This window comes from Petaurus breviceps, unplaced genomic scaffold (genome assembly GCF_028583685.1).
Source record: "Petaurus breviceps papuanus isolate PSGF00001 unplaced genomic scaffold, PetGlider_PUasm1.0 126, whole genome shotgun sequence".
Classification (NCBI taxonomy): domain Eukaryota; kingdom Metazoa; phylum Chordata; class Mammalia; order Diprotodontia; family Petauridae; genus Petaurus; species Petaurus breviceps.
In genome coordinates this window covers 28,010,428-28,024,117 of record NW_027185655.1, presented here as the reverse complement: position 1 = coordinate 28,024,117, position 13,690 = coordinate 28,010,428, and positions in this window count along the sequence as shown.

Below are 13,690 nucleotides of genomic sequence, written 5' to 3'. Positions count from 1 at the left end.
TCAAAGATAGTAGGGGTTAAAAAGTTAGAAATTTATTTTTTTACTACTTTCATTTGAAATACATGGTTTTAATTCCAATTAAAATAAAATTGTAATTGCTACCTTTTAAAACTGAAATTTTAAAATTCCATTATTTCTCTTTAATTTATTACAAATTACATATGTGTAATTAATAAGGACTTAATAAAGAAGGACAGGAAATGTTTTGATATGTAGTCTTGATGGACATGAGTAGGTTAGTTTCTAAAACAAACAATCCAAAAGGATCAGAATTTTATAGGGAGCAGGAAAACTATGTTGCTTATAGAAAATGTTTCCACCCTTGATATGGCTTTTCCAGTCACAATAAAAGAATATAACTTAGCAACAAAGAATTGTCTCTTCACCTTAAGACCCTGAAAGATGTACATTAATCATAGCATAGAGCTTCAGTGATAAAGAAGACTTTTTTAAAATTAATTTGTTTCCTTTTAGTTTACAGGATTCAATTCCACAATTCCTTGAGTTTCACATTTTGTCCCCCGCTCTCCCCTCCTCCCCCATGGCGGCATATATTCAAGTATAGGATCTGTAAATACTTTTACATTATACATTAGTCAGGTTATAAAGACAGATTGTATCAGCTGGAATGAAAAATGGTAAAGAGGACATAAAACCAAATAAGAGAAGGAAAAAGATCAGGTATTTTGCTTCCACCTGGATATAAACTCAGTTCTTTATAGTTCTTTCTCTGGATGCACACATTTCTCTCCATCATGAGTCTTTTGGGATTGACTTATATCACTGCATTGCTGAGAGGAGTCCAGTCTATCAAAGTTGGTCATCACACATATGTTATGTCTGTAATTGTGTACAAATTTCTCCTGGTTCTACCCTTCTCACTCAGCATCAGTTTGTATAAGCCTCTTCAGGTAAACATGAAGACCGTCTGCTCCTTGTTTCTTATAGCACAATAGTATTCCATAACATGTATATACCACAACTTGTTCAGCCATTCCCCAATTGATGGGAACTACCTTAATTTCCAATTCTTTGCCACCACAAAAAGATGCTATAAACATTTTTGTACATATGGGTCTTTCTCCCACTTCTATGATCTCTTTGGGATATAACCCTAGGAGTGGTATTACTGGATCAAAGGGTATGAAAGTATTTATAGCCCTTTGGGCATAACTCCAGATTGCTCTCCAGAAAGGCTGGATCAGTTCACAACTCCACCAGCAATGCATTAGTGTTCCAATTTGCCCACATCCACTCCAGCATTTATCGTTTTCCTGTTTTGTCATCTTAGCCAATCTGACTGGTGAGATGTGGTAACTCAGAGTTGTGTTGATTTGCATTTCTCTAATCAATAGTGAATTAGAGCATTTCTTCATGTGCTTATAGATATCTTTAATTTCTTTCTCTGAAAACTGCCTGTTCATATCCTTTGACCATTTATCAATTGGGGAATGACTTGTGTTCTTATAAATTTGACTCAATTCTTTATATATTTTAGAAATGAGAGACATAGGTTGTAAAGATTCTTTCCCAATTTCCCACCTCCCTCTTAATCTTGGTTACATTGGCTTTGTTTGTACAGAAGCTTTTCAATTTCATTTAGTTGAAATTATCCATTTTACATTTTATAATGTTCTCTAATTCTTGTTTAGTCATAAAGTCTTTCCCTCTCCACAAGTTTGATAGGAAAGTATTCCTTGTTTTAGAAGACTGCTTACAGTATCAACCTTTATACCTAGATCATGCACCCATTTAGACTTGATTTTGGTATATGATGTTAGATTGTAATCTGTGCCCAGTTTCTGCCATACTATATTCCAATTCTCCAGCAGTTTTTGTCAAATAGTGAGTTCTTATCCCAAAAACCAGGGTCTGGAGTTTTATCAAATATAACATTACTATGGTCATTGACTTCTGAATCTCTTGTTCCTAATCTATTCCATTGATCCACTCCTCTATTCCTCAGCCAATACCAAGTAGTTTTGATGACTGCTGCTTTATAATACAGATTGAAATCTGGTTTAGCTAGTCCAGCTTCCGTAGCATTTCTTTTCGTTAATTCCCTTGATATTCTGGACAGTTTATTCTTCCAAATGAATTTTGTTACTATTTTTTCTAGCTCTATAAAGTATTTTTTTGGTAAATTAATTGGCATGGCACTAAATATTTAATTTAAGTAAAATTGTCATTTTTATCATATTAGCTCGACCCAGCCATGAGCAATTGATATTTTTCCAATTAGTTAGATCTGACTTTATTTGTGTGAAAAGTGTTTTGTAGTTGTGGTCATATGGGTCCTGGGTTTGTTTTGGGAGGTAGATTCCCAAATATTTTATAATGCCTACAGTAATGTTAAATGGGATTTCTCTTTCTATCTCTTGCAATTGAATTTCATTGGAAATATATAGGAATGCTGAGGATTTATGTGGGTTTATTTTATATCCTGCAACTTTGCCAAATTTATATATTGTCTCAAGTAGTTTTTTACTTGATTCTCTAGGATTCTCTAAGTATATCTTCATATCATCTGCAAAGAGTGATAGCTTGGTCTCTTCTTTGCCTAATTATATTGCTTTGATTTCTTTTTCTTCTGTAATTGCTACTGCTAACATTTCTAGTACCAGATTGAATAAGAGGGGTGATAGTGTACACCCTTGTTTCACCCCTGATCTTATGGGAAATGTTTCTAGCTTCTCTCCATTACATATAATATTTGCCAATGGCTTTAAATAGATACTACCTATTATTTTAAGGAAGGCTCCATTTATTCCTATACTTTCTAATGTTTTTTTAATAGGAATGGATGTTGTATTTTGTCAAAAGCCTTTTTTGCATCTATTGAGATGATCATGTGGTTTCTGCTAGTTTAATTGTTGATATGATCAATTATACTGATGGTTTTCCTAATATTAAACCATCCTTGCATTCCTGGAATAAATCCTACCTGATCAAAATGTATTATTCTTGAGATAAGTTGCTGTAGTCTTTTTGCTAGTATGTTATTTAGAATTTTTGCATCTATATTCATGAGGGAGATTGGTCTATAATTTTCTTTCTCTGTTTTATCTCTTCCTGATTTAGGTATCAGTACCATATTTGTGTCATAAAAAGAATTTGGTAGAAATCCTTCTTCACTAATTTTCCCAAATAGTTTGTAGAGTCTTGGAATCAAATGTACTATAAATGTTTGATAGAATTCACTGGTGAATCCGTCTGGCCCTGGAGACTTTTTCCTAAGGAGTTGACTGATGGCTTGTTCAATTTAGTTTTCTGAGAGGATATTATTTAAGTAATTTACTTCCTCTTCAGTTAATCTGGGCAACTTGTATTTTGTAAATATTCACTCATTTTCCTAAGATTGTCAAATTTATGTGCAAACAATTGGGAAAAATAATTCCTAATTATTGTTTTGATTTCCTCTTCATTGGACGTAGATTCACCCTTTTCATTTTTGATAATTTGGTTTTCTTCTTTATTTTTTTTTTATCAGATTGACTAAGTTTCTATCGATTTTGTTGGTTTTTTCATAAAACCAGCTCTTAGTTTTATTTATTAATTCAATAGTTTTCTTAATTACAATTTTATTAATCTCTCCTTTGGTTTTCAATATTCTAATTTAGTATTTAATTGGGGATTTTGAATTTGTTCTTTTTCTTGGTTTTTCAATTGCACGCCCAATTCATTGAGCTCCCTTTCCTCTAATTTAATCATGTATGCACTCAGGGATATAAAACTTCCCCTAAGAACTGTCTTTAATGTATCCCACAAATTTTGGTATGTTGTCTCATTATTATCATTCTCTTGAATGAAATTACTGATTGTTTCTATAATTTCTTTATTGACCCACTCATTCTTTAGGATTACATTGTTTAATTTGCAATTAGTTTTGAATCTGTCTTTCCCTGGCCCTTTATTGCATGTAATTTTTATTGCATCGTGATCTGAGAAGGATACATTTAATATTTCTGCCTTACTGCATAGAATTGTGAGGTTTTTAAGCCCTAGGACGTGGTCAGTTTTTCAGTATGTGCCATGAACCGCTGAGAAGAAAGTATATTCCTTTTTATCCCCATCAGTTTTCTCCAGAGATCTATCATACCTATCCTCTCTAAAATCCTGTTCACCTCCTTAACTTCTTTCTTGTTTATTTTGAGGTTGGATTTATCAAGTTCAGAGAGGGGGAGATTAAGGTCTTCCACTAGTATTGTTTTGCTATCTATTTCTTCCTCTAATTCCTTTACCTTCTCCTCTAAGGATCTGGATGCTACACCGCTTGGTGCATATATGTTAAGTAATGATATTGCTTCATTCTCGATGGTTCCTTTTAACAGGATATAGTTTCCTTCCTTATCTCTTTTAATTAGGTCAATTTTTGGTTTTGCTTTATCTGAGATAAGGATTGCTTCTCCTGCTTTTTTTTACTTTAGCTGAGGCATGATATATTTTACTCCAGCCTTTTACCTTTACCCTGTGTGTATCCCTCTGTTTCAGATGTATTTCTTGTAAAAAGCATATTGTAGGATTATGACTTCTAATCCATTCTGCTATCCATCTCCGTTTTATGGGAGAGTTCATTTCATTCACATTTACAATTATGATTGTTATCTGTTTCTTTCCCTCCATCCTATTCCCGCCCCTGTTAATGTTCATATTTCCCCCCTTCTCCATTCCCCCCCTTAATAGTTTTCCTCAGTATTCCCTTATCAGCCCCCTCCCTTTTCCTCCCCTTTCCTCTTACTTCTTCCCTCCCTACAAACCACCCCCACCCCCCTTTCCCCCTCCTACTGGATACTTTTGTACTTAATGAGGTATGTTATTTCTTCTTCGCACCAAGAGTGACAGGAACAAATCTCATGCAAAGCTCCCCTCCCTCCCCTCTTTCCCCCTAAAATGATACTTTTTGTGTTTCTTCTCCACAGAGTCCTGTGCTTAACTGGTTGTTATTCCCTCCTTGTACCAGAACCAATGAGGGAAATGCTCATATGATTCCCATCTCCCTCCCTTCTTTTCCTCTGCTATACAGTTATTATGCCTCTATGTGTGGCATAATTTACCCTTTTCCACTTCATTCATTCCCTTTCTTCCATTGCAGTTCCTTTGTAGCCCTTAATAAGATTTTTTTTAAATCATCATTTAGTGTATTTTATACTCATACCCTCTACTTGTCTATAACCAGTTTGCTCTTGTCGAATAGCAGGGTGTGTGTGTGTTTTCCTTGTTTACGTTTCTAAGTCACTGTTGCATCTCGTAATTAGAGGTTGAATTTTCCATTGAATTCTGGATTTTTTATCAAGAAGGTCTGGAACTTTGTTATATCTTTGAATGACCATCTCTTTGCCTGGAAGAATATGTTCAATCTCTCTGGGTATGTGATCCTTGGTTGTAATCCGAGCTCTTTTGCCTTCTGGAAAATTGTATATAAATACTCTTAATGGATGCCCAGTGTCAAACATAGCTGAAAATTAATTCATTACTACTAAAATGAAATTACTAGTGACCATCCAGTCTTTGTTTGAAGAGTATGATAAGGGATAGTTATTTAGAGAGAACTTAGCATTCACCTTTCGTGTAGTTCTAATTGTTAAGAATGTTTTTTTTTTTGTTACATCAACTAAAATTGTCTCATTAAAAACAAAACAAAAACAAAAATCTATCCAATGTACCAAATTTTGTACTTTCCAGCCAAACAGAAAAGACTAACAATCTCTTTTCTACAAGACACACTTTTAGATACATTTACAAATTTCCGCATATCCCCCTAGACTTTTTCTTCTTTGGGCTGAATATTCCTAATTCCTTCAACAAATTCTCCTTTGAGAATAATTTTTACCTTTTACCTTACCTTATCTTTGTCTGAATGGAGAGACCTTATAAGTATCCTCCCAAACATAAGGCAGCAGGACATAGAACTATGAATACCTATTTCTTGCATTTAGTCATTCGATGAATTCCATTGGAATATTTACCGAATGGTTTCCTAAAATGGAGGTGAATTAATCTCTTCTACCAGTTTAGTAACACTATAAAAATGATGTAAGATTAATCTGGTATGAATAAACTATGTTAATTCTTGTCAAACATTATTTTCTTTTCTAGATCTTCAATCTCTTTAGTAATACATCCTCTGATTTTTCCAGGATTGAAAGTGGAGCTCTCTGGACTATCATTTGCAGCTTCCATCCTCTTTGCTATTTAGAAAGTGAAAGGATATTTGTCCTTCTCCATCAATCCTGGGGTATCTCTTCTGTTTTCCACAGTCCTTCAAATGGTCAAAATTGATTATATACAAATTTACAGAGGCTGATTAACAAACAACAACTAGCTCTCTGTTGGAGGTGTAGCCCTAAGTTATGCTTGGTGTTGGGATGAAATGATGTACTCACTAGTTACTTCACATTGAATAAAGGAGGTTTACATTGCACCAACACAGTCAGGATGTGTAATAAGGATTCAATAGAAGTTAGTTATCCTAGACACAGGTTCTTATCTCTATCTGGAAATTAGTCTAGTCATCCAGGGTATTGTGATTCACATAGTCTTAGATACCTACCCATTCTGAAAGGCACAGACAGCATTCTGGGAGTTTGACGGTCCCAGATGACCAAGAAATGTCTGGCATGAAATAGGTGTCTATTAAATGTTTGCTTTACAGATTAATGAGGAAAGGTTTTATGTGAGAGGTAGTCGTTGGATGGAATTAGGGATTCTCAATGAGAAAGGAAGGGAGCATCTTCAAAGAATAGGACACAGTCTCTTTAAAAAAAATAGAGACCAGAGAAAGAATGTTGTATACACAGGGAATAGAAAATAGACCATTGAAACTGATTGGCTATGGAGGATAAGACAGTGTGAAATGTCAAAAATGACTTCAAGATTGTGAACCAGTATGACTGGAAGAATGGTGGTATACTGAAAGCAACAGGAAAATTGGGAAGTGAAGTCATTTGAGAGCAAATTTAAGGAAAATAATTTGTTTTGGAATTGTGAAGTTTGGAACCCCTAGGAAACATCTAGTTTTAAGTATCTAATAAACAGATGGTAATCCTGGACTAAAGTTAGGAGTGAGATGAGGGCTCTATATAGGGATCTGGGAGTTACTTGCCTAGGAATTAAAATTGGATCCATGGAGGCTGATGAGATTATGGTGAATAATAATGGAAAGAACAGACAAAGAGATAGAAACACGTACAGAGAGAGATATCAACAGAGACAAAAAAATAGATGGGGGACAGAGAGAGAAAAAAAAAGAAATCAGGACTGCATATTGGATAGGGTTAGAGCATAAGGGATGATTTGGAAGGAACAGATAGACTTGTAGCATTGGAAAAGCACTATCACAAAGCTCCCAGAAAGAAGTATCCAGGAGAAGAGTGGTCCAATTACATTTAATCTGACATCTGAGGTTGAGAGTTAATGGGATCATAGATTTAGATTTAGAAGGGGCCTGAGAGTCATTCTCTTCTAATGACTTCTTTTGGAGATAAAGAACTGAGTCAGAGATTTTCTCAGTTCCCCTGATAAATGCAGCTCCTCTGACCTCAAATACCAGTTTCTTCCCATTGGCTCATACTGTTTGTTTCTCCTCTGGATATGCCACCTTCTGCTTTTGAGTCTTCACCTCAGGGCTCTATATTCTCAGTCACTTAGAATTTCTCTGTACAAATAATTAAATGCTTCTGATATCTTCTGTTTGTGGCCTTTCCCCATGGGAGACATCAGATTTTACAGTGAAAGTGTAATCCATGTAATATACTTTCTCTGGTCTTGCATTAGGTTGGGTCCAGGGAAAGAGAATATAGGTACATGTCTTATTTGATACGTGCACATGAATCACATTGAACTAACATTTTCAAGAAGTCTTTCCTGTAAATTGATTTACATGCCACAAAAGCAAGCACAAGCCATACTGTTATCAGAACCACAGCATCAGAGACTCATAGAGAATTGTTCAATTACTTTCTTATAGTCATATTGTACTGAAGTATTGAATATTATCTACCTCAATAAAGACTGACAACAGAGAGGGCTCTGTTTGTTGATTTTGCCCTTGATTGACATTTGACTTTGAGGTGAGGGTCTGCTTGGTGGGCATCAATAGAAGTCAGAGTTGTAGGACCTTTCTTCTTGGCTTTGCTGCCATTTCAATAAGTATTAATTCTGGATCACAGTTATGGAAGAATTGAATTTGTGAAACACTTAGAATGGTGACTAAATATTGGACTAATTCTCACAGAGTGAAGCCTGTTACTGCTGCCTTTCAAACCCTGAGGATTTAGGGGTTGTAAGTTTTCTGTTGACATCAGCTAAGGGTCCCACTGTCTGTTTTGCCCAGATTAGGTGTTACTGACTATTTCTCTGGTTATATCTAACCACTTAATATTAATGAATTTTTACAAAGGAATAATTACAGTGAAGCTATGATACAAAAAGTCTAACCCCTCAGCATGGTGGCACTTTCTGCTTTCCTACTTTCACCTCTGAGAAGAGTAGGATTAAATTTAACTGAGTTCTTATATATTGTTTGTCATGCCAAGTTAGACATCTGGGTGAGACATGACTACCTGATTACCCTGTCTCTACTGCTAGAGTGGGTCTTGAAAACTGTGATCAAAGATCACTCATTTCTCTACTGAACACTGATGCTGAACTGCCTTGAAAAATCAAGTTCTGGGAAGACTAGATACTCCCTATCTTGACCTTTAAAAATCACATGATAGGTTCCCTTTCCTTCACATGAAATGGAAAAGAATAAACACAAAGATCAAGGACAAGGACTTCTGTCTTTTTACATACATGTGACTTCAAAAGAGAAAAGGCTGCAAGGTTTCTTTCTTTACAATATTGTCTCTCACCAGGTCACATAAAATAAGGTGTCACAACCAAAGAGAATGAAATGAAGAGGTAGAACTTTAATTTCTTTTTTTTAATTAATATTTTTCCAATTACACATAAAAAGGGTTTTCAACATTCATTTTTTATACGATTTTGAATTTGAAATTTTTCTCCCTCTCTCCTTCCTCTAAACCCTCCCCAAAGACAACAAGCAATCTGATATAGTTTATACGTGTGGAAACTTGTTAAATGTATTTTCACATTAGTCATGTTGTGAAAGAAGAATAAGAACAAAAGGGAAAAGAAACACAAAAAAAAATAAAATACACTTTGATTAGTATTCAGATATCATAGTTCTTTCTCTGGACGTGGATGATTTTTGGAATTGTCTTGGATCACGGTATTACTGAAGAGCTAAGTTTATCATAGTTGGTCATGACACAATGAAGACCTATCATTTCTAACGATTGATGAACAAAGATATTATTTCAGGAAAAATAGATATTTCCATTGTAAACAGGTATCAATTTGCAAGAACTCCTTTTGACATCAAGAAATTGTTCATAGTTTTTGGACATTTAGTAGGCAGTGTTTTATTTTGTTTAAGGAGGAAAAGGTGTCACATTATGTAGAAGACTGCTAATCTTGCTACACACATTTCCCCAGATGGAACCCTTGACTTCTTTTCCCTCATTGTGAAATAGTGGATACATCTGGTAACAAAGTTAACCTGGATTTAAGTCTTACATTGAAGACCATATTATCCATATGTATCCCTACACTTCTAGGCAACTCTGACAGCTCATACTAATCTTCATTGTTGGAGAAATTTTCCATGTACAGGTGAAATACACACATGTACATATGTATATAGAGACATACATACATATATACTATGTGTGTATGTATACTTTTTAAAAAATTCCCCTCCTTATCCAGCCTACTTTCTCCATTTCTATTCATCTTTTCCCTGTCCTTAGGCTGTCTTAGTGAGGATCAATTTGTTGAAATTACTAAACATGATAGAAAGTTCTTTTTAAAAAAGTTAGGAAGTATTAGTACATTGAAGGAAAGGTAGATGAGAAAAATCAACCTGCTTCAGCAGAAAGAGGACTAGACTGAGAAGTCAAAAGATTGAGATTTATATCCTGCTTTTACCAGTTCTTTTATCATAAGTATGGCATTTAACCCTTTAATACTCAATTTCCTTATCTCTAAATTGATGTTATGGGCCTAAATTCAATGGAACAAGCATATTTTTAAAATCTACTCTAGTCTAGGTATTACACCAGCCACTGGGAATAAAAATATTAAGAAACTGAAAGAATAAAGGAGCTCTTTTTTCCACCAAAGAATTGACTTTTCATAAATTTAATTTTATTGTTTTCAAAGAATACCAACCCACCTTTTCTTCCCCTCTACTGAAAAAGAAAGAAAAAATAAATGTATTATATAATCTATATAGTCAAGTAAAACCCAATTTGACATCATCTATTACCAAAATACATACTGACTCCATAGCATGTTTCATCATGAATCCTCTGGAATTAGGTTTGGATGATCATTGATAAGAATTCTTTCAAAGTTATTTGTCTTTATTGAAATATTGGTTCTTCTCATTTCATGCAATATCAGTTCATACAAGTCTTCCCAGTTTTCTCTGAAATAATCATCTTCATCAATTCTTACAGCACAATAGTATTCCATCACTTTATATGATAACTTGTTCAGCCATTCCTTAATTGATAGGCACTCCCTCAAGTTTTAATTCTTTTTTTTTTAAGCAATCGGGGGTAGGTAACTTGCTCAAGGTTACACAGCCAGTTATTTCTGGGTGTGGTGCTGAGTATGTGAGCCCGGATTTGATCCAGGTCATCCCGACACTGCTCTTACTCGCTGAGCCACCTGGCCGCCCCTAAGCAATTGGGGTTAAGTAACTTGCTCAAGGTTACATGGCCAGGTGTTTCTGGGTGGGTGCTAAGTGTCTGAGACTGGATTTAATCCCCAGGTTATCCTGACACTGGGGCTGGTGCTCTTACTCGCTGTGCTACCTGGCTGCCCCTTAAGTTTTAATTCTTCACAACTACAAAAAGAGAGGAGCTATTATAAATGTTTTGTACATATGGTCCTTTTTCTTTAAAAAAAATCTATTTGGGCTCTAAAACTATTAATGTTATCTCTGGGTCAAAGTGTATTTTCAATTTAATAGCTTTTGGGCCTAGAATGGCTGGACAAGTTCACAATTCCACCAACAAAAGTGAATGGACATGTTTCACTTGCATTATTTGTCATTTTCCTTTTTTGGAAACATCATCAGTTTGTCAGGAGCATGAGATAGAATCTCAGGGCTGTTTTTATTTTAATTTCTGTAATTATTAGTTATTTGAGACTTTTTTTATATGGCTATTGATAACTTGAATTTCTTTCTTTGAATATTGTTTGTATTTTTGACCATTCATCAATTGGGGAATAACTATTGTCCTTATAAATTTAAATCACACACACACACACACACACACACACACACACACACACACACATGACCTTTATCAGACCTATCTCTTCTAATTTTATTTACATTTATTTCCTTTATGGAAAAACATCTTATTGTATGAAATAAACATTTCTCTTTTATCTTCTCTTATCTTTTTTCTCTTCTTTGGTCTTGAATGCTTTCCCTAGCCATAGATCTGATAGATTATTTCTTCTTTGCTTCTCTAATTCATCTGTAATGTCTTAGCCACATATCCTTAAATCTAAGTCATATAACTATTTGGAACTTATCTTGGTGTGTGGTATGAGTCTATACCTAGTAACTTTCAGAATGCTTTTCATTTTTTCCAAATACTTTTGTTGAATAGTGAGTTCTTACCCCCTTGAAGATGAGATCTTTGATTTTTTCAAACACTAGACTACTGTACTATTTCCATATGTAAATTGAATAGATTATTGGTTCCACTGATTAAACTCTCTGTTTCTTAACCAGCACACAAATCATTCTGATGATTACTAATTGATAATAAAGTTGAAGGTCTGATACTTCTAGGCCTCCTTGTTCCATATTTTTTGCCTCTTCTATATTCTTTGAGGTTCTTAACCTTTTGTTTTTCCAGATGATTTTTTTCTAATTCTATAATGTAATCCTTTGGTAAGTGTAGGTGGTATGAACTGAATAAGAAAATTAATTTAGGTAGTATCATATTTTTTTTAACCTTTTAGATTTGGCCCAACCAAGGACCTGACTTTCTATTAAATTCTCTGAAGTTTGATATCTATCTTTTTCTCCTGGCTCTGCAAGTAATTTGCTATGTGACAGGACAAAGGTAGAATTGATGTTGTAGATTTCTTCTCTGTAATATTAATAATCAGTCCCATGATTATGTAAATGTAATGCTTAATTATACTCTTCCAAATACCTGTTGAATTATCAACATCCTTAAAGAGATAAGTTAGTAAGTAAATAATTATTTTTGTTTTCATATTGTTATTAAGTTAGACTATCTCTACTTGAAATAGAATGATTGGGATTTAATTTGACATTGAATACTTTTGTGGATGTTAGAATGTGACTTTCCACATTTATAGTTTCAAAAGCATTAAGTAGTAATACTTGATGGCAGCTTTAATATTAGATTGGAATAAAAAAAAGTAAACACATGCTAGGTGACTTTTAGAGAATTAATTTTATTTTTAAAAATCCTGACAATAAAATTTTTTAATCCTTTTTTTGTACATATATATATATATTTTAAAATTCATGTGTTTAACAATTTTCAAATTTTCAGTGTGTGATGGTAATGGTGTTGGCACACACTTTGTTTCTTAGGAATTAATGAACAGTTAAAGGAAGCAGATGGATTTGGAGTAATCATCAAGTAACACCTTCTCTCACTCTCCTTGCTTAAATATTTTATGTTCTACATCTTCTTTGTCTTGGGTAAAGTTTTATTTTGGTAGAAAGGTGAAATTTTCATCAGTAGTTTTGCTTTTGAGTTTGTCTGACAGATTGATGGGGCCGCATTTAGGACTCATCAAGAGCTATGAACAATCTGCAATACAGTTTGATTATAGAGCTAAGAATCAAGCAACACAAAGACAAAATAACATTTAAACAGGTGTGCTACATGCAAATTTTGAATGAAAAATATTGCATTTCAAACCATATGCTAATTTATAATTCACATAAAGTATATTATTATGTGCCTCTTGGAAACTAATGGTGGTGGGTTTTTTTAAAAAACAAACTATAATTGTACAATTCTTTTGGAGGAAGCAAATGTTTATTTTATGAAAAGAGTCTTAGTAATGAATACTTTCATAAATGAAGTAGTGTGTTTGTAGCCTCTTGGTTCTCTACATTTCTTTTTTAATTCATTATCCCAGGTCCACAAAACCCACTATTGGAAAAATGCCCAGAACAACTCATGTGCTACATAGTTCTTGAAGTGGCTGGTTAGAAATGACTTTTCTTACTGGTCCAGTGGAAACCATAGCAACCTCTTAAGGAATACAATTCCTAGTTTGATAAATATTGACCTTTTCTGTATTTAGTGCTATTGACAACATTTTGTTCCCATCTTAATCATATAGAGAAGTCTACAAATAGTTACTAAACAAGTAATCTTTGCAAGGCTTTGTACTTGTGAAAAATTCATAACCCACCCTAGAGCAAAATTGGGAAGTAGTCAGACTTTATCTTTCCAGCCTATCTTCATTTCTCCAATACTCAACACTTTTGTGTTCTATCCCTGTATGTTTTATTTAACAAATATTCTAGGTACTTTCAATGTCTCTGTGACTTTGCTTGCTTACTGAACAATCACTTCAGTGCTTCCCATATTTCCTCTCATCTTTCATT